Below are 23,938 nucleotides of genomic sequence, written 5' to 3'. Positions count from 1 at the left end.
AATGTTTATGATGCTAAAAATGAAAAAAATTAATAAGTAATGCAGGTATTAATTTATATTATGCATAAACAGAAAATTGAATTTGTTATTAACACTTAAGTTTGGACGTGAAGTCTCACAGGCTACTCGATGTTTTCGTTTTCTTAGTTTACCTAATTCTCTCTGCTTTTCGCAATTGAGCGGCTCAGTAGCTTTTGTTTAAGTTGCATCTCCCGATGAATATCCCGTAAGTAAAAACCATCAACTAGACCTTTGTGCACTGATTGCCAGTAAATTTACGTTAATAAACTGTTGTAAAAAAATTCATTTGTTACCAGATAATACGTGTTTTACGTTCTTAGAGACTGATATTATATTTTGAGAAAAAAAGACTCATTTTGTTATAGAAATAAGTCTGTTTTCAATACCTACCTAAAAAGTAGATTTAGACTGAAAAGTTCCATAATTTTTGATTTTCAAAATTTCTATAATTTTTGAAGTAAAAGTCATTTTTATGAGCACGTTATTTTATTGCTAAATCCCATAAATTTAATATTTAATCATTTTCAAAGCGAACATATATCAGTTTTTTTTTCAAAGTGACTGCATATAGGAGCCTGTGAGACTCTACGTCCACAGTAGTGTTAAGAAAAAATTACGTCCATACCTTTAGGTTATTGATTGATGTTTAATGTAAAAAAAAAATATTTAACACCGAGATTATGTTATATGTATGAAGAATTTAATTTTTAAGAGAGATTCCATCTATTTCAAGTACAATTATTATTATTTACACTGACTAAAACAAATATATTTTGAGAAATTTAATTTTTTTTAAAATCAATTATAATAATATGTCAATAAACAACGCGAAAAGGGAACTACGAAAGAAAGTATCTCGCATTTGAAAACGGCCCCTTAACCGTGACGTTACCAAAGCATATGTGATGACTGAAATACGATTAGTCGTTACGTATAAAAGCGTCAATACATCGATAAAGATCGCCGAGGCGCAAAAAATTGCAAAAGTCGATTTTCCTCTTTTTTTAGGAAAAAAAAGTGTATTACGTCATTCGACCGCACTTTACCAGATGGATATCTTCGGTACGTGTTCTTGGTATTACCGAAAGAAAAATACGTTATAGGCCAAGAGTTGGAGCGAAATATGAAGACAGGAAAAAGACATAATTATTATTGCTAATGAACAATAATTATATAAACAAATCTACAGATTAATAACTTTTTAAAAATATTAGCACATGACGTATATCTAACAGTTTTATAGGACTACTCGCGAATGCACGCAGCTCCGTTCGCGGAATTCTATTTTTTTTAAATCCCACAGGAGTCACGGACTTTTCCAGCGTAAGAAGTAAACTAATTTCTAAGCTCTGCTCTAAGGTCCAATTTATCTCTACACCAAATTTTATCCAAATCGGTTCAGTGGTTTAGCCGTAAAAAGGTAACAGGCGGACAGACGGACTAATTTACCCATATAATGTTAGTATCTTATATATCTCGATATATTTATCCTAATATCTTACGAGTATGTTGTGCGATTACTTAGAGATTATTAAATCTCCAAGTTCTTCAAGGGATTCGCTGGATGCAGGCGGCACAGTATCGTGATGTTTGGAAGTCCCTACAAAAGGCCTATGTCCTGCAGTGGACGTCCATCGGCTGATATGATGAAGTTCTACGCCCATTTGTCAATCTCTTCTTTAAAAAAGTCCACTGGCTCTTGCTCAATACGCACAAGTGATGAAGTAGAATATCGAATTACCTTGTTTAGAGTGAGTGTAATACATTTCGATCTTTATTGCCTCAAATTTACCTATTAGGCTTTTTTTCTTTTCCGTGTAAAGTGTTTAGGGAATTAAATAGAATTTGCATTAATTAAGAAATATCATCCTAGTTTGGTTTGAGCTCACGATTACAGAAATATTTCTTTAATATTTTTTGATTTTGATAGAAAGTAAGTATTTCTTTCAAAATCGATACATTTCTGGCAGACACTAGTTTTATCAAGTGCCATCACCAACCCATTCAAATTTAATTAAAATAATTAATTACCTTAATGAAGTTACATAATTTTTGTTTTTCCTATTTTAATTTCTCCATACCTACTTAATTAGTGAGGAACCTTCGCCCTGAGCCTCTCAGCTAATTGGGTCCTTGACCCTTTGTGCTTGGTTTTTTGTAGTAATATTTGTGAGAATGATGAATTTTAAGAAAAGGCTTATTTAATTTCTAATGAACATTTAATCGTTTGAAATATCGAGACATATTTTGTAGTAAATATTCAGTGATTAATTCTTGTAAAATTATGTAACCCTTTTAAAAATATATCGTGTAGGTATCTGGAAAACAAGTGTTTATTTTAAAAGATTTTCATATAGTAACAATTGACGCACAAAACAATTGAAGGTAAGTGGAAGACTATCGCCTGAAATAAATTTTCATAAGGCTATTCACACGAACTTCAAGAAATAATCCTACAAAGTCCCGCCCTATGTCTACGCTTCATGTGAAAAAATCCTAGAATAGAGAAGGGTGATGAAGTTGATGTAATGGAGTCCTACACCCAAGTCTGGATCTGGGTGGATGGCTGGATCATTTTACAAAGTTGTGCCAAATATGACATAGTGGTGTTCTGATGCTTAGTCTACTTTTAAATATTGGATAGAAGCAGGCGTTACTTTGCGGAAGTTCATCATGACTATATAATGATTTATTTATTTTGCTATCATCCGCGAAAATTCGGCGAACCCATGCGACAACGTCACCCAGGTCCGACAAAATACTCTCTACGTACGTTTCACCCTACAACGTGCAATTGCACGTTGTAGAGTCAACAACCTGGGTGACGTTGTCGCATGGGTTCGCCGAATTTTCGCGGATGATAGCAAAATAAATAAATCATTATATAGTCTACTTTTGGTTTTTGACTTGCCTAAGTGGTCTGGGTATCAGGCACTACAATATGTGTTAAAGTGTTCAATGTGGCATAATTTTTGAAAGAATTGGATTTGTTTCTTTCAAGTCACAATTCTCAGCTCGGAGTTTTTGTCTCTGTCACACAACGGACCCGACATCCGTACTACGACATTCATTAAATCTTAAAATATTATCGTTTAATAATTATGTCACTATGGGACACGGGCCTTCGATAGGTGTTATGCCTCTATGGGACACAGGCCTTCGATAGGTATTAAACTTCTATGGGACACAGGCCTTCGATAGGTATTAAACTTCTATGGGACACAGGCCTTCGATAGGTATTATGATCAAGCTTGAACCCACCAAGCTGCTCGTTCATAATTTTGTAGATCCTGAAGGTAGAACAATGAAATTATAGTGTATATATAATGGTACATAGAATGGTATTCAATTAACAAAAACCAATGAATATACCTTGAAAAGTTCGATTGGAACAAAAAATAACAAAAGAGTATAATGCTTGATCAAATAAATGGCTCCCATTTCCTGCGTAAACGGCAGTTATTACGTTTTTTTGAGAGAAAAAATCCTGTTTCGTATTTAGGTAACAGTGTGAGTACAATATGGTTGATATTACTTTGCCTTTTTTTAGGGTTGACAACTCCAGAACTCTGTACGTAACGTAGCTATTTCGTAACACTACCAACTTGTCATTTCCGGGCTATACTTACTCAAACTTATTAGGATAAAAGGAAGATTTTCATACATCGATTTTCAGCTCGATCTTGAACTCAAGCCTTTAAAGTAACATAGGCAAAATCACTGGACCATAGATGTTGTAAAAGATAGTAGGTATTCTAATCTAAAAGTAAAGAATCGATTTTGACGAATCATTAAATTATATTCCCATAGATAAACGAACTATCTATTTCATTAGTTGATCATAATAAAAAAATACTCAAATATAAATACTTTCTCTAAATATTCAACTTATAAGTTTTAACGTCGGAAGTCGTGCACGTATTCTACATATCACTTAATATTCCCTCCAAGTTTAGAATGTCTTTATTCGCTCGTATAAACTTAGGGCAATATCTGGCATAATATTTTTTTCCGAATTGCCAACCCTATTTCAGCATATTCCAGATAAAGTTTTCTAATAATGTCCGCTCCAAATTGAGCTTATATTTCTTGCGGAGGTCGGTAATGCAAACGAGTTTTTTTACTTGTTCGGATGTTAAATAATTTTGCTCGGGCGCTTTTGCATAATATTTAACATAAATAGGAATTAGGAATATCATTTTTTTGGTGAATAAAAGTTATATTTTTCTACTTTCTGATGACCATTTATTTGGAATGTAAGGTTTAGAGACAGAGTTTGACAGGCCAATTGGAGAGTAAAATTCAGTGACTATCAGCAATACTATGACGGCCCAATACAGGGCCATACCTTCCTCCTAATGGGATATGGAGCTTGGACCCATGCTACTCTAATGATAGTAAGTGGCAGGCTTATTATATATATAGGCCGTATTTTAGTCGTGTACCAACAATTTTTGGATTTACCGCCCAAAAATCGTTCGTACTCGACTAAAATACTAAAGTAGTCCGAACTAGGCTTTAGGGTGATAGGTAATGGCAAATTACAATAAGGAAAAAACACTATTATTGAATTATATATCATATAACTGTGAGTGGTGCTGATACAGAAGAAACAAATAAGCCGTTTCCCTGCGAAAATGCAAATAAATATAAAAACAGAACATTTAAAATTGCTATTTATCAGATTAAATTGATATTTTATGGTATTTATTTGTAAGTATTTGGTACAGAAAATTTGTCTACGATATGTTTTAATGTCAACATATTTTCGCGTTTGCTTTACCAGGCCGTTTGCTGTTACTGTTTCTTCACATTACATACACAAAGTAGTTATTGCTGCCAACTCCCTACTACATCGTAAGGCAATCCGTCTTCTGGGAATAGAAGAATTCTGCTTACAGTTATATTTAATACTCCAAAGTCATACAAATCAAATCAAATCAAAATCAAATCAAAATTTATTTATTGTGAATTCAGATTACAGTCAGATCTTATTGAAATAAACACCAAATTCCGCCTTACAGCTTGCAATATCATTATAAAGAACATTGAAATTTTCAATAATCAATTCACACACTTATTTTTACAGTGATTAATTAATTAGTAGGTACATTGAATATTTTAAAGAATAAACCATGCAAAACAATAATTCTAATGATGCCTTTACGTCAATATAATGTCAGTTTATATAGGGTATGTCAAAGATAAGTAAAATAATAAATTGCAAAAAATTAGTCATTAATATGGTGTATTTGTATAGTATTTATATAGTCTTAAAATCAATTGAAATTGGTTTATTCATCAAGGTATTCTTTGATGGAGTAGTATGCTTTGTTTATTAAAAAAATCTTTAATTGTTTCTTAAAACTTGCCAAGTTGGAGTTATTTTTTATATTAAATGTCAGCTTATTGTAAATATTTATTGATTGGCAAAATACACTTTTCCGAAATTGTGCTAATTTTGCAGCTTGTCCACACAACCTTAGAGGACGTCTTTTATTATTCAAGTTTTTGAAAAGTGATAGGTTAATGATAGGTTACAAATCGACGTACTTAATACGATTTTTACCTTTATCTAAACTATGTCTAAGTTTAACGTTGGAATATCGCTGACTAACAATGGAGACATCGTTAGCTTACACCGGATTCCTACAGGTAGCAAGTTCTTATTTTATTCTGCTTTTACAGTTCTTAGAATGCTGAGAAAGCTGAATAGATGCAAAGAGCTGAAGGGATCTGTTCTATAGAATAACGTTGGCTATATTTATACAAAATTATTACACTAGTCGTATATTACAGAGTATAAATCTAATGGTGAAGTATGTCTTGAAGGTATGGGGAAAAATTGCAAGTGGGAAAGAAATGAGGCCGAGGAAAACCTAAAATTGAATTTAAAAAAACCTTTTGACGGCCTCCGTGGCGCAGTGATATGCACAGTGGATTTACAAGACGGAGGTCCTGGTTCGATTCCCGGCTGAACCGATTGAGGTTTTCTTAATGTGGTTCTTAACGGCAAAGACGTACCGCCAAGCGATTTAGCGTTCCAGTGTGATGTCGTGTAGAAACCGAAATGTGTGGATTTCATCCTCCTCCTAACAAGTTAGCCCGCTTCCATCTTCAATTGCATCATCACTTACCATCAGGTGAGATTGTAGTCAAGGGGTAACTTGTAAATAATAATAAAAAAAAATTGCTACATTAATTGTAGAAAACAATTAAGAAGACGACTCATTATTTTATAATTGTCATTTCTTTCAGATGCTTAATACAACAAAACCTTTTCCATCGATTTCGTTGGAAAATATTGGCAGTGATTTAAAGGATCATTTCCCGCGAAGCCTCAAACATTATTGGATGAAGTCTCCTCTAAGTTATCTTTATAGCCCTATTTGATACAACATTACTTTTATAGACCCGCGTTTTTTCTCTCAACCATCGTGAGGATAGGAAGAAGCTTTTTTCATTCAGGACTAGTACACGCACCGTGATTTCATCCTCGTAGTTCCCGTATCTGTAAGAATAAGGGGATTGAATAAAGCTTTTGATATTTGGTAAAAATGTGATATTTTCAAGAAACTCGGGTATTGAACTGAATCACCTGAAATTTGAAGTAGAGATAATGGTCGGAATTAACACATAGGTTAATTTTTATCCCAGAAAAATCCATGGTACCCGAGGGATTTGTGAAAAACTAGAAACTAAATTCCACGCGGACGATGTCGCATTTTTTTTATTAAAACTACCACATTAATGAACTAAAAATACCTGAAATCCAGACTTAATTACATCAAATTTGCGCTCGTTTTGAAAAATACATAAATTATAAAACAAGGTTTCATTTAAAACGTACAAACACTTTATAAATATACTAAACTACCACGTTTTTACATTAAACTCTCAGTAATCTCTCGTTGTATTATTTTAGTACCCGCCAACCTGGTGTTTTAAAAATGATAGAGCATTAATTTTTATAAAAAGATTTATAAACTAGCCACGGCGCTGGCGTAAATAAATATCCTTTGTATATTTACTTGACGTTAAACCGAGGGTGATAAACACTTTAGTCTTAATACTGTACCTACTTATTATATTTTTAATCTATTTGATATTGTCTTTGTGCCCAATTTATTCGTGACCATACTGATCAAACTTTTTGTATGTAATATGTAATACTAGCGGACCCGGTCAAGCTTCGCTTTTATTTATGTGCACTTCTTCCCTATCCCTAGCCTACCCTACCCTGCTCCTACCCTTATTATACCCCTACCCTACCTCTAGGTAGGTAGTCCTTCTCAAACATCATTGATCTTCAACAATATTAAATATTGCAATTGTAATTGCAATTGCACGTTGTAGAGTCAACATCTCCTGAGGGTGCTCCGGTTTCGGGGTAAAACGTACGTAGAGAATATTTCGTCGGACCTGGGTGACGTTGTCGCGCGGGTTCATCGGATTTTCGCGGATGATAGCAAAATAAATAAATTATTATATATTCATGATGAACTTCCGCAAAGTAACGCCTGCTTCTATTCAATATTCAACAATATTGTCACTACCAAGTAATATAAATTTTACAATCTGGAAATGAATAAATTAAATTTAATTGAATTAAAAATTGTCGGAGAAAGTTACCATTTGATTTTAAATATCTTTAGTACATGTACATGTATAATGTAATAGTAAGTCTGCCAATCTGTGTTGGGCTAGCGCAGCGAGGTAGACTTATTAGCCTGAGCCCTATCATTTTGTAAGGAGACTCGTGTTCAACAGAGAGCCGAATATGGGTTGTTAGTGATGAACAAAAAGCCTCCGTTCACGGCCTCCGACCCGCCCGTAGGCCGCGCAGGGAGCGTGTATTTTATTTTGGAAACGGGTAAAATTCATTTATTACAAAACCGTTACTTGGCAAAGTGCTCGGTAAACACACAACACACACTCGTCTGTGTGTTTATGTTTAATCCCTTTTCATTGTGGCGTCGCATTTCAAAATGAATATTTGTTAATTTCGGAATACGTGGAGGATCCATTTAGATTTTGTTGCGGTTTTCCCCACTCGAGTGGGAAAACGGTTTTGCTTAAGTACTATGGTTAAAGGTATTTGGGAGTACTCGTTGTGTAAATGGAAGAGACGTGAAATGAAACGTTTGACATTTTCAGGTAAATATAAATTATTTAATTAGGTTATGTATTACACACGCTTTGGTAAGTACGACTCAGGTAACTCAATTATGAACATTGAGATAAATAGAGATTTGATCTACCGCACTGCTCCTATGAAAGATATATGAACCTTTTCCGAGTTACTTTTACATTATATGATTAAAAAGTGATTGAATTTACGCAGTTAAAAATTAAATTTTAAGGGTCATATTTATAAACAGGGATTAAGATTTAAACTTAATAAAATACTTTACGAATGAAAGTGAAAAATGAAAGTGACCAACTGGGAATGTGATTTCTCATAAAGGGTACTTATTATTTCGAAGAGTTTTCTTTTTTAATGGAAACAATTTACACATAAAAGTCGTTTTTCTGTCCGTTTATTTGTTTAGCTATTTATATTGGGTATAAGTGTTCTTCACTTGTTTTAGGGTGCTTAGACATGTACTATGCAGCTATGAAATGTGTGTGTGAAATCTACGCTACGAAAATATGTGACCGTTTCCACCAATACTTAGCTATGTAGCTGCGCGAGAAAGATACGCAGCTCGAGCTACGAGTATGCGATGTATCAATAGATATCGGCCCATAGCAGGCATCCATAGTACGCAGCCATAGCACGCATCCATAGCACGCATCCTTCCTTATAAAAACATATCTTAGTTGAATTAGTTTTCACCAGGGCTTAACTATGTGCACCAATGAATATTGGTTGCAACGTTGCGTACCACATCTCTGGTGGAAAAGCACCTTTATTCTATTATTTAGTTACTTATTTATCTATATCGTAGGTACTGTTATGGCGTGACATACAGCAGTACAACACAGTTGGCTCGCCGACCGCTCCCGTGTCCGACATAGTCGTGTGCAGGCGGCTTGCGCCGGACGTTTATGGGGAAAATGTACTTTATGATTTAGATCGCTTGCAGCGAGGCGCTGGCCGGTGCATGCAAACAAATTAGGGTATGCATTTGATAGCACATTGATTTATTGTGATTTTTTACCACATATTGGGTGGGGATTTATGAAAAACTATCAGACGTGCCGCGGGAATATAGAATATGACACGTACAAAAGCAACGCGAAGCTTTCTATTAGTAAAATAATTTTCAAAATCGGTTTAATAGATAAGTGGTTTGGCACGTAGAAAAGACATATGTACAGAGAGTAACAATAGGAATTTATAAGGCGCAGGTAATTGGAAATGTTAGAAGGTTGGTGGCAGAATTGAATTTATAGAGCAAATCAGGGACATTCTCAATAAAGGTGTGTAAAATGATTGGTGTGAATAGAAGAAGAAAGGGTAATATGCAAGGATTGTATCAAGTGGAAGGTGAAGTGATCCGCATATCGCTACGGGAAATAAGTGTGATGATAACTATGTATGATTGAAAAATTTACAATGATTTATTCTAATATTTTTGATGAAATCGTTTAGCCTTAATATAGCCTAATGAAAACACTTTACGTACTGCGTCTGAAACCGGAGCATCCTCAGAATATGTTGACTCTTACAATTTTCCATTGTGTCATCATCAAACCCTTCACAAGTCAGCGTCATTTCTAAAATTTAATATTTTAAATTTCCTATTTAATTTATTTGTTGGTAAATTCTTGCTTTTTCTCCCTCTATGGTGTATGACGCAGCCTTTATATAAAATTCCATTTCTATGAATTAAATTCAAATACTAAAAATTAACAACAACAGTTCAAAAACGCTATTCTCGCTGTATTGTTCTTACAAAATATACATTAAATGAAATTTACACGAAGCAGGTACGGGCTTGATAAACAAACACAAAATAGCGTCCATGACGGCGCAGCAAACATGCAAATTACAATAAGGGCTTGGAAATTATGTTCTTTGATATTTCGATATTTGCTCGCCATTGTTTGGAACAATACGCTGTGTACTTTGCTCTGTCGAGTTGTTTGAAACTTTCATTTTTCTCGTTTGATAGCTCGCGGAGTACGAGCGGACTGAGGCAGGCAGCTAATAATAAAACAGATCAACATTACATGCACTGTAAATGTAGTTTTAAAAGGAAGAGATGCAGTTCAACTGAGTTGATTCTTAGTTTACATACCCGTAGTAAAGTAATAGTCTTCTTGAGTACAGCTTATGACGTTTAGGACGATATATTTATCTTGCAATGCCATTTGCTTCTTCCTTTCTTTTGCGTTCTTAGGCCCACCACTCTTTTGTCCTTACTTCGACCATGTTGTTTATAGTCTACCTCCTCTTCTTGTTAATCTTCCAACCTTTTAATGTTCAAAGTACTCGATTGTAATACTTGGAGAACTTCCCTGATATGTTATATAAATTATTTATATACCGCTATATCTCTGAGGGTTGAGTACTCATCTTGACCATCGGTTTAGGTATTTACAATACTTATAATTTTAATAATTATATATCGATATATCTCGATATTAAGCTTTATTTTTAAATTATTGGACACAGAATAAAGTAATCCCATAATCCTAAGTACATTGTTAGAAATATACGCTCTTTATAACTTCAATATGTTGCTGTAACTGTAGTTTTCAATATTTCAAATTCATAATGCATTTATTTCAAGGAGGCTTAGTTTACAAGCACTTTTGTAATGTCAAGTTATGTAACGAGGACCAATACAGTTCCTTTTTTGCTATCACCATTTTACAACTTTGTCTAAAACTAAGTATCATATAGTGTTATATAACAATTATAATAATATAGATATGTTATAAACTTTGGGGGCGACAGTGTGAAAGGCACCTAAGTGAGTTTTATTACGGGCAACCTTAGAACTCCTCGAGTGTTTTTGCAGCAGCCCCTTGAATGATATTGATTACGGCAACCTCCAGCGTGTAGGCAGGGTTGCCAGTTGTTAAAATCAATTAACTTGAAAAACCAACCAGCTTACCCGGATATTTAGGTAACAACAACCTGACGCTCTTAATTGCGAAATTCTTACGCGTGATTTCTATTTATTTTTGTCAATTCCGCGAAAATGGTAGACAATTTATTAGGATATGGATTAGGAGGTACATAATTTACAAAATATACTGCATTGCAGAAATTGAACCGAGTCGCCTAAAAAGAATTTTTCAAAATGTAAATATTAAAGTTTTTTCTTTTGATTCAAACTGCAAACTGAACATCAATTCATTTCAAATTTTGACATCATTTTATTTAAACATTAAGTAGTCTTAGTTGATGAGTTCTTTTGATAAGAGTCTGCTTGTAGTGACATTAAGTACTGGTTTCTGATTACTTAGGTAATATAATTTTTAAAATAGTTACTGGTTCTTGTCTATAATTAATCTTTGAAAGCCAGTCCAAATGCTCCCGCGCTTTTCTTTTCACTAAATTATTATTCATCAATAGCGTTACTACGCCATTGAGTTTAGCAACGTTTTTGTCCCGTCTAACTTGCCCAGATACACATTTAATTAGCTTAACCAGGACTTTATCTGGCCGTGTGACAACCCTGTGTGTAGGCGAGAGTGGAAAAGTATCATATTTCCGTTTTACTTCACAATATACGTACGAGTATCAATTTAAAATGTTGCGTGTGGAATCCGAAGCGCTTTGTTAAGCTGAGACTATTTATATACGAGTGATTTAGTTTTAAAGGGTCTATTTATTTTATATTATACCTACTCTGTTTACTCGAAATCTAGTCTATTTGGACATAAAATGAAATGTTATTGCTGTGATAGTAGGTATCTGCTAGACTTCAAATATTTCTGGACATAAACTTTTATCTTTTACATTATTGCTTCCGTCTATGAGTACAATCAATGCCCGAATAACGTCTGAATTGGAATCAGTTAATTTACTGAATTAGATAAAATGTTTCATTGTTAACAGGCATACAAATATTAAATGAAATTTCAATGAAATCTGAACATAAAATAAGTTCTTTTTTCTATTGTAAGGGAACATTTTTCTGCGGGAAAAATATTTTATCTACGCAAATTGCAACATTTAACGATAATTAATCAGTTGTGTTGCTAAACAATGGACGCGTATAAAACAAACAAACTTACTTTTACATTAAGAACAGGTAATAAGATACGAGTAAACATTGCAACAATGCACTACCCTACACCTGTCAAGATATTAACTTCTTAAGTTTCCTGTGTATATAACATCAAAACCAAACCCCGAGCCCAGACTCTGCAGTCTTACATAGTAGCAGTACTTCCCTGAATAAGATCTTTCACAAAATGCCCATATTTTCATCAGCGATATAAAATAATTATATATATTTTGGCTGGTGGGAGGTTTCAGTCAGATCTGGTCGGTAACCAACAGCAATTGCTATATTTATAACGTAATGGTAACAAAACAATACTATTTTCTTTTTTAATATCACGTCACTCCAAAACACAAAAGTATCAAAATTTCCGATCAAGCAAAATAATACTTGAAAGGTAAAATCTTTGACCCAAATTTTGAAGATTTACGGTTTCACATAAAATCCATAACAAAGCCATAGGGAAAACAGACCGGTGATCCAGAAAAAATGTAAATTTGTCACCAAATCAAAAATGAATGTGTCGTTGTAGGCCTAGAGCTAGTGGAATATTAAACGGGGGTATTTCATAACAATTTTTATTCTGCGATTTTTTTCCGTCTTCGTCTACCTAGATATTATTTATATTCAATAGATTTTATACACCATTAAGATTTTCATATTTTACATGCCAGGTATAATAGACTACAAGCGCTTGAACAAAAATTACCTGTGAAATGACCCAACGTGAATAACGCTTAGAAGGCTGTTACTATATCAGAAAATAACTTTAAATACTATGCCGTCATTTCTGAGCGGTACAGTGGTGAGTACGCGAGTGAATGGAGTTTCTCAGGTACAAATGATGAATTACGACTAATTATAATTGTACGGCTTTGTTATAAACCCCGACAAGTAAGTTGAAACAAAAAGACGATCACCTGCGCTGATACAATTATAAACCAAAGTGTTAAACGGTTGCTCTGTGGTTGCCCAATTCATTAATTATTTTTGAATTAACTACAATTTGTAGCATGTCTGTCAACATTTTAAGGATTATACGTCAACCATTCGTAAATTCCCACCAGCTCTCGGAGTGTAATCCCTCGGGGAGGTATGCAGAGTTGTCTCATTGAGGAAATGAAGGGGAAATTTGGGTCTTTTGTTAACATTTCTTTGTGATCGCTCGCGGCGCCGGATGCCGTATTAATGGTTTGCTACGGATTCCGTACTCGTGTACGGCCATTCATACATGTAGCTTGTAGTCTGAAAAAATTTCTTTATTAACGAGAATAATTTTGTCATAGTGACGTATTATCATTATCTGCTATTTATTTAAAGATTATTGCTTAAATCCACCACTCTGCTTCAATGTAGGCTGGCGGGCTTAGATTGATGTTTGACTCTGTCAACTCTATCATACTTTAATGTTAAAGACTAATTACTTTAGAAATTCGACGATACGACGAATTAGTTGACGATAAACGAAATTGAGATTCTATGTAATAAATGTCATACATTGCCTACTGTAGATGAGATTTCTCAGTTGATTTGATGTTTATTTTAAATATACAATAAAGACTTAATTAGTGAAAAACCCAGCTGAACTGCCATAACATGCTGTGAGATAGAGAAGCATAGAGAACATAGAGAAGCACAAAAAAATATTTCTGTCATTTTTGGTTTGCCTAGCCTAGCAACTTGTTTATGAAACTATTTAGAATATTTCTATGCTGTTTGCACTGATAGAAACGTGGCTGATGCACAAATATAAGTCGGTTTTATTCAACTGATGCAAAATGTGTAAAATATAAAATACAGAAATACTTGAACAAACCGACTACGTGGACGAAGTTGCAATCTGCAGTGTACAGACGGTAAAATAATATTAATATCACTTAACTTCTACTCAGCGCCGGACCGAGGTAAATTTTAGAATGGAGCGAGATCCAATTATGGCGCCTTTCCTGTTTGCTCCTAACATTATATACTAGGGACGTTTAAAAAGTTCGTAGCCTAATTTATATCGGAATGTCATACATTTTTAACCGACAAAAAAAAAGAGGAGGTTTCTCAATTCGACATTTCGATTCGATTCAAGCCGTTTAAATCATAAAGATTTTAACTGGATTTTCAGATACTTTTTTCGGATACGGCTTTAATTAACACAGCACTAACTTGGTACTGCCTTCAAACTCATCAGAAGGTAGCAAATACGATGTTATGTTTCGCTTTTAATTTAATGGAAACTTTTTTTAGATTTTAAGGTCGGTCAGTCGTTTTTTTATAATAAAGTTCGCGGCCGAAGGCCGTGCGTTTTTTGCGCTTGGGTAAAATGCCCAGCCATAGCCACAGTCAAAAGCCCTATTTCAAACCCCTGGCCGAAGCATGGAGCAAAACAAAGTTCGCGACCGAAGGCCGCGCGTTTTTTGCGCTTGGGTAAAATGCCCAGCCATAGCCACAGTCGAAAGCCCTATTACAAACTCCCGGCCGAAGGCCGGTCCGATCTTAATGAAACAAAGCCTATATGTTGCCGTGGACTATGCTTAATCTATTGGTGAAAACCGCATCAAAATCCGTTCAGTAGAACCAGAGAATAGCGCGAACACACAGACAGAAGGACAGACAGACAGACAAAAAAGTTTAAATAAATGTTTTCGTATTCAATTGCTCATTTCTAATTGCCCTAACTTGATTTTAGTTAAATTTGGAAAAAGTACAGACACTCGATTTCTACTCTTTTATTATAGTATAGATAGATAGATAAATATATAGATAGATAGATAGACAGATTGACTTTTAGGAAGATAGCTGACACTATTGGCATCTCAACAGCAATTGGCAAACATCACATAATCGCCTTGGTTTCTTTGAGTTGAACAAATACGCGATCAACTGACGAATTTTCGCAACTGCTTGGAGTTGTCTGAGGCAGATACTTTTTTGTATATTTTGTGACCATGGTTAAAACCTGAGTATATTACTTTACTCCAGAAACAAAAGTACAGTCTAAAAAGTGGACACGACCAAGATCCAATGTTCCAAAAAGGCAGAAGCGGTTTTGCGTGTTGGAAAAGTAATGGCCTTAGTTTTTTGAGATTCGCGGGATGTAATTACGGTGGATTACTAAAAAAAGGCGTAAATATAAACTCTGCTTAATAGTGAAATCTGCTGCAATGTTTCAAAGGACAAATTAAAGAAAATTGGCCATGGTCATTGAGAATAAAAGTTTTGTTTCATCAGGATAATTTGCGAGTTTCTGCTATGCTTTTAACAAACGTGTGAAACGTTTGTTAAAAGCATAGCAGAAATTCATCAGTATAATTTACAATTCTTACCTTACCTTACCTTATATTCATATGATCTAGTCTCATCTCCATCAGACTTTTATCTATTTCCGAAGCTAGAAAAAGCACTTATCGAGTTCAATTTTTTTATGAAAGTGGTCTATGCATTTTCTAAGAGTTTAAAGAAAAAAAATAGCTGGTATAGAAATGTTTCCAGGCCAATAAAATAAGTGTATTGAGCTCTAAATAAAGTTGAAAAATAAATTAACCAAAAAATTATAGCTTTGTAGTTTCCTGGTTTACTTAGGCTACGAACTTATGGAACGCGAAGATTTTGACCATACTCAGACCAATTGAAAATCAGGCACAATACCGTCTCTAGATCATAAAAATCAGGCACAATACCGTCACGTAGTGCCCGGGTGCAATCATCACCCTAGCGCCCTCTATTACCTGTATATACCCGGGTTAAAATCAACGCACTCCCTGCACCATAGGTAAAGAAAGACGCCTCTATTAGAAGTAAATTCGCGCACGTCGCGTCCATCTCTTCGCTTTAAATATAGACGATCGAAAAGATAAATTTCTTTTCGATCTTGTCTTTACCATATCGGCGCCCCCTAGGATTTGGCGCCTGGAGCGACCGCTCCGTTCGCCGTATGGACGGTCCGGCCCTGCTTCTACTTATCTTTAAAGTTAAAATTATTATTATTTATTATTAGGATCGATTCCATAAACAAGACTAAATTCAAATCATTCTCTCATTTACAATGTCGCCCCAAATTCAAATTTTCTATACGCTACGCTTACGGAGAAGAACAAACGAAATTAAAAAAGTTTCTATATTCGAGTCAAAGTTACATATACTCGACTCCAATATATCATGTCAACGCAGCGGTACAAGAAAGTCGTTTAGCGTTAAATTGAAAAACAATCCACGTCATTTCACGGGACGGCTGCTCGCGCTTAATCGATTCGATATAAGTTCCTTCAACAGGCGCTTTTGATTCTTAAAACATCGATATAAAGGGTTTCAGCTTCACAACCCTAAATAGACGTGAGAATGTAGTTCACGATAATGAATCGGAGGGACGTTGTAAATCAATCACGATAACATCGATTTTTAAATAAACGTGCTTCAACTTTGAAGGATACTTCAACTTTGACGACCTCAGTGGCGGAGTGGTGTAAATCCCGACTTGGCTCATTGAGGTTTTCTTAATTGGTCCAGGTCTGGCTGGTGAGAGACTTAGGCCGTGGCTAGTTAACCGATAAAGACGTACCGCCAATCGATTTAGTGTTACGGTATGATATTATCGTTTAGAAACCGAAAGAGATGTGATTTTCATCCTCCTCCTTACAAGTTTGCCCGCTTCTTAGACTGCATTACATTATCACTCATCATCAGGTGAGATTGTAGTCAAGTAATACATCGATAAATCAATACATAATAATAATTATAGTTATTAAATAAATTATTACATTAAACATAGAAATAAATCTAAATTGTCTCAGTTATTTATTTGATAATAAAACGCAAACAAACTTTTATAAAACTATTGTATGTCAGTCTATACGGTCTAGTCTCTGGAACGGCTAAACTGATTTTAATTTCACTGGAAGATAGAAGAATTATTGAGCAACATATAGGCTAGTTTTATCCCGGAAAAATACATGGCTCCTGCGGGATTTGTGAATAACTGCATTTCAAGCGGGAAGTCGCGGGCATCAGCTAGGTATAAGTACTCGTACGTCATGTGACTCACCTCATTGTACGATCTGCGACAGCTTTGAAAAAGTATGGAGGTCGGAGTCCGCTGAATGTGTCATCTGCTCCAGTTTTCAGTTTTCTGGCTTTCAATAGCCGCTCGTGTTTGCTGCATTTTCTAAAGATCTATTTTCACTGATAAAGAACTTTTCGCTACGCTTTTACGGTCGGTTACACTTGCAAGCTTGAGGCGCTCGTAGCTTTCGCTATCTTTATGTACTGAGATACTGATTTATGTCACCATCAAACCTCGATCCTTGTAATCATCATCACCACTTATGATGAAGACAATGAGCTGTACATAGGCCTCTTTCCAATTTCCAGAGTCGTCAACACATTGGGACTCCACCGGCTTTTGGAACTATATGTGCCGCCCATTGCCACTTCAGTTTTGCGACTCGTTGACCAACGTCGGTGACCTTAGATCTTCTGCGGTTCTCATCATTTCTGATTCCACTTCTCCGAGCATATCTCGCTCGTTAAATAAACTAACCCACTTTATAGGTTATAGCTAAAAAGTGTTCATTAAAAAATCAGACGTTAATAGTTTAACCTCAGGAAATGGGTCGGTTACAAAGTTGCAAACTAAAACCCTTGTATTTCTGGTATCAAACCATGAACGTGATTTTTTTTTATTATGTTGAATGAAAGTTCTCTGTAAAATTATCCCTTAAATTTTCCTAAGATTTCAACACACTAAAGTTATAAAAATTATCTTTAAAATTTGTGATTTTCTTCCACACAGCTGAAAGTAAAAATGATAATTATAAACAACTAGCTGATGCCGCGGTTTTGCGTCGCTCCCGTTCCCGTAAGAATACAGGGATAATATATAGCCTATAGCCTTCTTCGATAAATGGGCTATCTAACACTGAAAGAATTGTTTAAATCGGACCAGTAGTTCCTGAGATTAGCGCGTTCAATCAAACAAACAAACAAACTTTTCAGCTTTATAATATTCTTCCTATAATCTAATATACCAAACTTAATATGTATTCGTGATGCTCGAGTACACTTTTAGCATCATGGCCTCCAACGAGTGAAATCATAGTCTAATTTGTCATAGAAAGAAAAAACAAAACTGTATGTTTTGATATATTCATAAACAAAAGTTCGAACGAATAAATCAGGGGCACCAACGCAATGTGTCAAAGGACAATTTACGTGCTCCAAATATATTCAAACTGATGGCGGGGAAAAAGAACTCTTCAATCGTTATTCAATATTACGTAGGTGCGAAATGTATGGCGGCGGTTACTTATTTCGCTTTGTGAATAGCTCTGAATAGTCGTGAATAGCCGTGTTTCTCTCAATGATTAACCGATATTATATAGCGTTGGATAAAATATTAATTCCCCTTTGAATGTTGATACAGAATAAAACCTATTTATTTTTTAATTACCTGTTGAATTCTGCATTACGTATACAATTTTATGTTGGAATACATACTCGTGCAGATGTATATTATTCAAAATTAAATTCAGGTTTTCACAAATTCTGCGGGATCCATACATATTTTCGAGATAAAAAGTAGCTTATATGTTGTGCTAATGTTACAATTTCCTCGATTACGGGTGGTATAGACATTCATTATTTATGTTATTGTAGAGGGGAGATATAATAAGAGGGTATTTGATGACTTGAGCTCAGTTTTTTGTTAGGCAGCGTGGACACCGTCACGCTGCTAGTCGCTTTAGTCATTTTGTGCACTAATGTTTTGTTGTAGGTAATTATTGATTATAAATTGTTTAATGTGTGCATGAAGAACATGTCGGGCAGGGAAGATGAGTGTTGATGCATTTTAAAGGGATCCCTTAAACCTACTCTCCAGGTCACAAGTCCTGGGACCTGATTGAAGTGTTTCCTCTACCACAAAACAATGCTACAATCACTGTCGCTGCTACAGTGAAAGTCTCGTTACAATTGGTTCAGCTGTTCCAGAGACCAGAGATTAGTAGCCCGGATAAACAGTCAGACAAATAGACAAATAATTTAAAAACGTTCGAATACTGGTGTCGTGTAAGTAACTGTTTTCACTTATATTTCACATTATATTGTAGTTGTTTTTAAATCACAGATTTTTTTTGTTTATATGTATTTATTTATGTATTGATTTAAATTTTGGATACAGATAATAAATCACACCAAACTTTATCTACCGATTTTGTAATCATCAATGTTTTGAAGCCTTTGCCCTTTCCCTATGGAAGCTAATTTAAAGATTTATATAATCTTCCAGGGTGAAGGCCTAACAGAGATCATTGCAGGATGGGATCTCTATAAGAGCATATCCTGTAAGACTCCTCAGTATAAAAGCACGTTGTTGCTTATGGGGCTTATAGAGTAAGTGGAGTCCTGACGACCCCACGACTATGATTTAATCCAAGTCAGTGTGACGTAAGAAATTGCGTTCTGTTAAAAACGACATTTAAATTACGTCGTAGGCTTTTCTTGGACATTTTTCCATTATCTTATTTTCGCTCAATGCTTTTCCCAAGCTTTTCCGGTCAAAAGATGGAAAACCTTTCCAAGTCTCTTGACCTAGTTATCATTGGCAATTCAGAAACGACGTCGAAACAATTCGCGCGCATCCAGCCGTAACTGCTGATTGCGAACAAAGAACCACTGCCATTAGTCGCTGTAGCAATGAGCCAAATAGGTCGGGGGTTCGGTTCTAGGTTGCGTTAAACGATCTAGTTCTAGATCCAATCCGTAGTATAATCACGATTGGTTAAAAAGATGGATTGATGTGTGTTTGTTTTTATTCTTTCTCAAACAAAATGGTTAAATGAAAGTTAAGCCACCAACTGTAAAAAGATTTTCTTTTAGACCTAGATAAACAAAGACCTAAATTACATTTACAAAAAAAAAGTGTGTTCCTCTTTTACGCTGCGGCTACTGAAGCAATTTGGCTGAAATTTGGAATGGAAATAGATTTTACTCTGGATTAACACATAAGCATAACATTTCATCCCGGGAAAATCCATGTTTCCCGCGGGATTTTTGAAATTTTCAAAGAAAAAATTCCACGCGGAAGTCACAGGCGTCCGCTAGTAACTTAAGTTAGCAAATGATTTTATTTTAGAATAATGCGCGCTACACACCTTCAGGTGTAACTGTACAGTTAGTTCTTAGTTTTAATAATAATAATAATAACAAGAGCTTGCTCTGACGTACGGTCTCCTGGACCAGAGGTTGCCTTATTACAAGTACACACCGGTGCCAGTGCTTGAACGCGACGGAGTCCGGCTCCATTGGGACCGATCCATTATCACGGACAGGACTATTCTTGCGAATAAGCCTGACATCGTGGTGTGGACTGCGCACAGTCGAGGGTGTTTTTAGTGGACATCACAATTCCATATGACGAGAACCTTGTGAGAGCTGAGACAGAGAAAAAACGTAAATATCTAGATCTGGCTCACAAGGTTACCGCCATGTGGCATGTGGAGTCCACTGAAATCATCCCCATCGTTATATCTGCCAACGGTTTGATCCCAGTCAGCCTCGCTCACCATCTGATGCGGCTGGGGTTCCGTGGCAGTTCGCTCGCAGGCAAGATGCAAAAAGCGGTCTTGCTGGACTCGGCTAGGATAGTCCGCCGGTTTCTCCATCTGTCGCCCTGACCCCCGGCCGTTTGGTCTCACTGCCGGGGTGAATCCTCCGCCCGGTGCATATACGTATTTATGTAATGTATATTTAAGTTTATTTATTTTGCGTATTTAAGTAAGTTTATTTATTTTCCCTTTGGCTTTTTATATATATTTATTTTGTACTGGGCGTGAGAGTTTAATTCATTTGAATAATAATAATATTTATTTCAAGCTTCAATAGGCTCATAGTTATGTTAGTAAAAATAAAAATAGAATGTGTTAGTAACTTATAAACTATAGTAATATAACTTATTTTTTTTAAAATAAATCATACTAGTAATGTGTGTGTCACTATAGTTTTGCCTACACACGTTTCATCTGAACAGTTCAACTATACAGTTTAAAATACAGGTATGTAGGCCGCATAAGAGCAATATAGAGACATTGCCGCATATGCATGCCGGTGGGCCGATTGACATTCTTAATTGGTCCAGGTCCAGCTGGTGGAAGGCCGCGGCTAGTTACCACCCTACCGGCAAAGTCGCACCGCAAAGCGATTTAGCGTTCCGGTACGATGTCGTGTAGAGACCGAAAACGGTGTGGATTTTCATCCTCCTCCTAACAAGTTAGCCCGCTCCCAACTTAGATTGCATCATCACTAACATCAGGTGAGATTGTAGTCAAGGGCTAGCTTGAAAAGAAGAAAAAAAATAAAAACTATTCTTTTTAAGACGTAAACACGGTAGTAGAAACCCAGGTTCGACGTAGGTAGGGCGACTCCACTAAACGGAATCCAATGTCCCATGAAATTGATTGTTTTTCAATTTGTCGGTAAACAACTTTCGGGTACCAAACGGTGACATGATAAATTGACAGTAAATATCTTCTCACCATTTCCAAATTAATCATAGAACGTTGTGGTTAGTTATAAAATCTAATAAAAGTATTTTTTAAGTTAAGGTAGTTATAAATTTTTTACTTCTTATTATTTTATTTAAATGATTTAATAATTATTACACATGCTATTCTCTCGCCAAACTGTACAAGCAGTTTGTTGGCGAAACTGTCTTAGTGACTAATTTGTTTTTTGGTTTGCAGGTGACGAGGTCCAAGATCAACACAACAAAAATCTTCTAAAAGTACGTAAAGTTTACATGTTATAAATTAAATTATATAGCAAAATCTCTCTATAACTTGCTTAAAGACCTTGGCCTCTCTAGAAGTGCAGCTAGTTCTATATAAAAACGAGTATCCAAAGCTGCTCTAATAGGATATTACCAAATTTGGCTAGGCAGGGAGAACAACACGAACAGAGAATGGAGAGTGTTGATCGATCGTCAAGGAATTCCTTAACCCTACATTCTGTAGTCACAAGTTCAGGACTCTGCTCGGAGTTTTTCTCTCTGCCACGCGATGGACCCGGCACCCGCACGGTGAATCCATGGAATGCTAAGATATTCGTCTCAAGGTGTCGTTGTTGGAGTTTTTTAGAATTTTAAGTACATATTTTGTCGAATTATCGCACAACAAATCCCCAGCGAATGTTCTTCAAATGTAAAGAAAATACCAAATTTTAAATACATTAGTCAGTTACTAATCAAGTACTTCCATACCCAGAAAGCTGTAGTAAATTCAAATTAATTTTATTAAAGTTTAACAAAATAATTAAAATCGCGTTAAACTGAAAATAAAAACACAAGGCAAAAAATATCAGGCTAACAGGAGTGTGACGTCATTGAAAGACAATCTATTGAGAGATTTATCACCGCCCTCGTAACAGCTCGCGCGGAAAACATTCCCTTTTAAGAAATAAGAGCTTCCATTCAATCGTTTTGTGTTAACGGATTTGTTGACCTGTGTGACGCAGCAGCTTACGTGGCTTTGTAAAATATACGAGGTCGTAAGGTCGATTCTCGGTCTCTTAGAAAATTATTGGACGTGTAGATTAATAGATGAAATTACTATATTACGCAAACAAATAGAGTAGGTACAAGTTTTATATTACCCGTATTAAAGAAAGTGGGCTGAGTTATTCGTATTTTCGTCTAGAGAATTTATGCTCTCATATAATTATAATTAGGGCCGGTTTCACCTCTTTCTGATTCATTATCTTTGTCCTTTAACATAATATAAGACAGAGACAAAACTTACAATCAAACTATCCGACATAATATCAGAAGGCGGTGAAATATGAACTACGAAACAATAGACCGCGAGCCTGCCAGACCAAGTAACGTAATTTTTTTGATATTTTATCCGGAATATCATTAGAAACCACATTTTGCCGGTCACCTTATCCATATCTTTAGCTAACGTAGCTAACTCTTGTAAAGAGATTCCTAAAGTTCTCTGAAAATAAAAGGGTTGCCGCTATCAATAGTTGCCGTTGCGTTATCAAATAGTGGATATGCTACGGGATACGAATATCCACTATTTATCAGCATATCATAGTGTGGCGGCTAGCCTTTTGATTATAAAATATATATAATATTTTTGATTTACTGTATCATAATATTATTGTATTGAACGTAAAATGGTAAAGTATAAATTTTCGTTAATAGAACTATAACTTTTACGGCGATTGCTTGTTTTTATTATTCACAGTGTTTGTTTATCGAAAACAGCAATAAAATCTTTATGTCATCCAATTTATTGATGAATCCATAAAACAAAATCGATTTTCTTACTTTCATTACGTTGACTTTACTTCATTGATAGTCGACTTAAGTTGACTTAATTGAATGTTGACTTAGGTAACCGAAATTAAATCAAGTTATAATTAGATAAACACTAAAAAAACTCCCATCAGTCTACAATTTAGCCAAGATGGTGACTTTTTAATGGTATAATGAAGTTTTTATAAAGACGTTTTTTTTCCTTTTCTGATTAGAGATATAGTAAAAATATCTCAAGTTACATTGAGTTGCTTTCAATCACATTATAGTGTATAGTGTATAGTAATTTTTACAAAGCTATGTGCTGTTATTTGTTCCACATAAGAACTTACAACGATCAGCTAGTTACCAAAATTCTCTAACAGCTAAACACCATTACCAACACAGCTAAGCTGAGCTTCAGTAGCAAGGAAGCTAACGTAACACA

At 35.2% G+C, this 23,938-nt stretch overlaps 1 protein-coding gene across 2 annotated transcripts in view; it reads left to right on the top strand.

Moving 5' to 3' along the window:
• The window catches only part of LOC112051482 (zwei Ig domain protein zig-8-like), a 170,459-nt gene that overhangs the window by 18,589 nt on the left and 127,932 nt on the right, over window positions 1–23,938 (top strand). The window contains exon 2 of one of the 2 annotated variants that reach the window (XM_052887702.1): window positions 21,935–21,975. The exons of the other annotated variant lie outside the window; for it this stretch is intronic. The gene's annotated coding sequence lies outside the window, so the exon portion shown is untranslated. The remainder of the gene's footprint in view (window positions 1–21,934; window positions 21,976–23,938) is intronic. 2 annotated transcript variants of the gene reach the window in all.

This window comes from Bicyclus anynana, chromosome 20, assembly GCF_947172395.1.
Source record: "Bicyclus anynana chromosome 20, ilBicAnyn1.1, whole genome shotgun sequence".
Lineage (NCBI taxonomy): Eukaryota > Metazoa > Arthropoda > Insecta > Lepidoptera > Nymphalidae > Bicyclus > Bicyclus anynana.
This window is presented reverse-complemented; position numbering and strand designations above follow the sequence as displayed.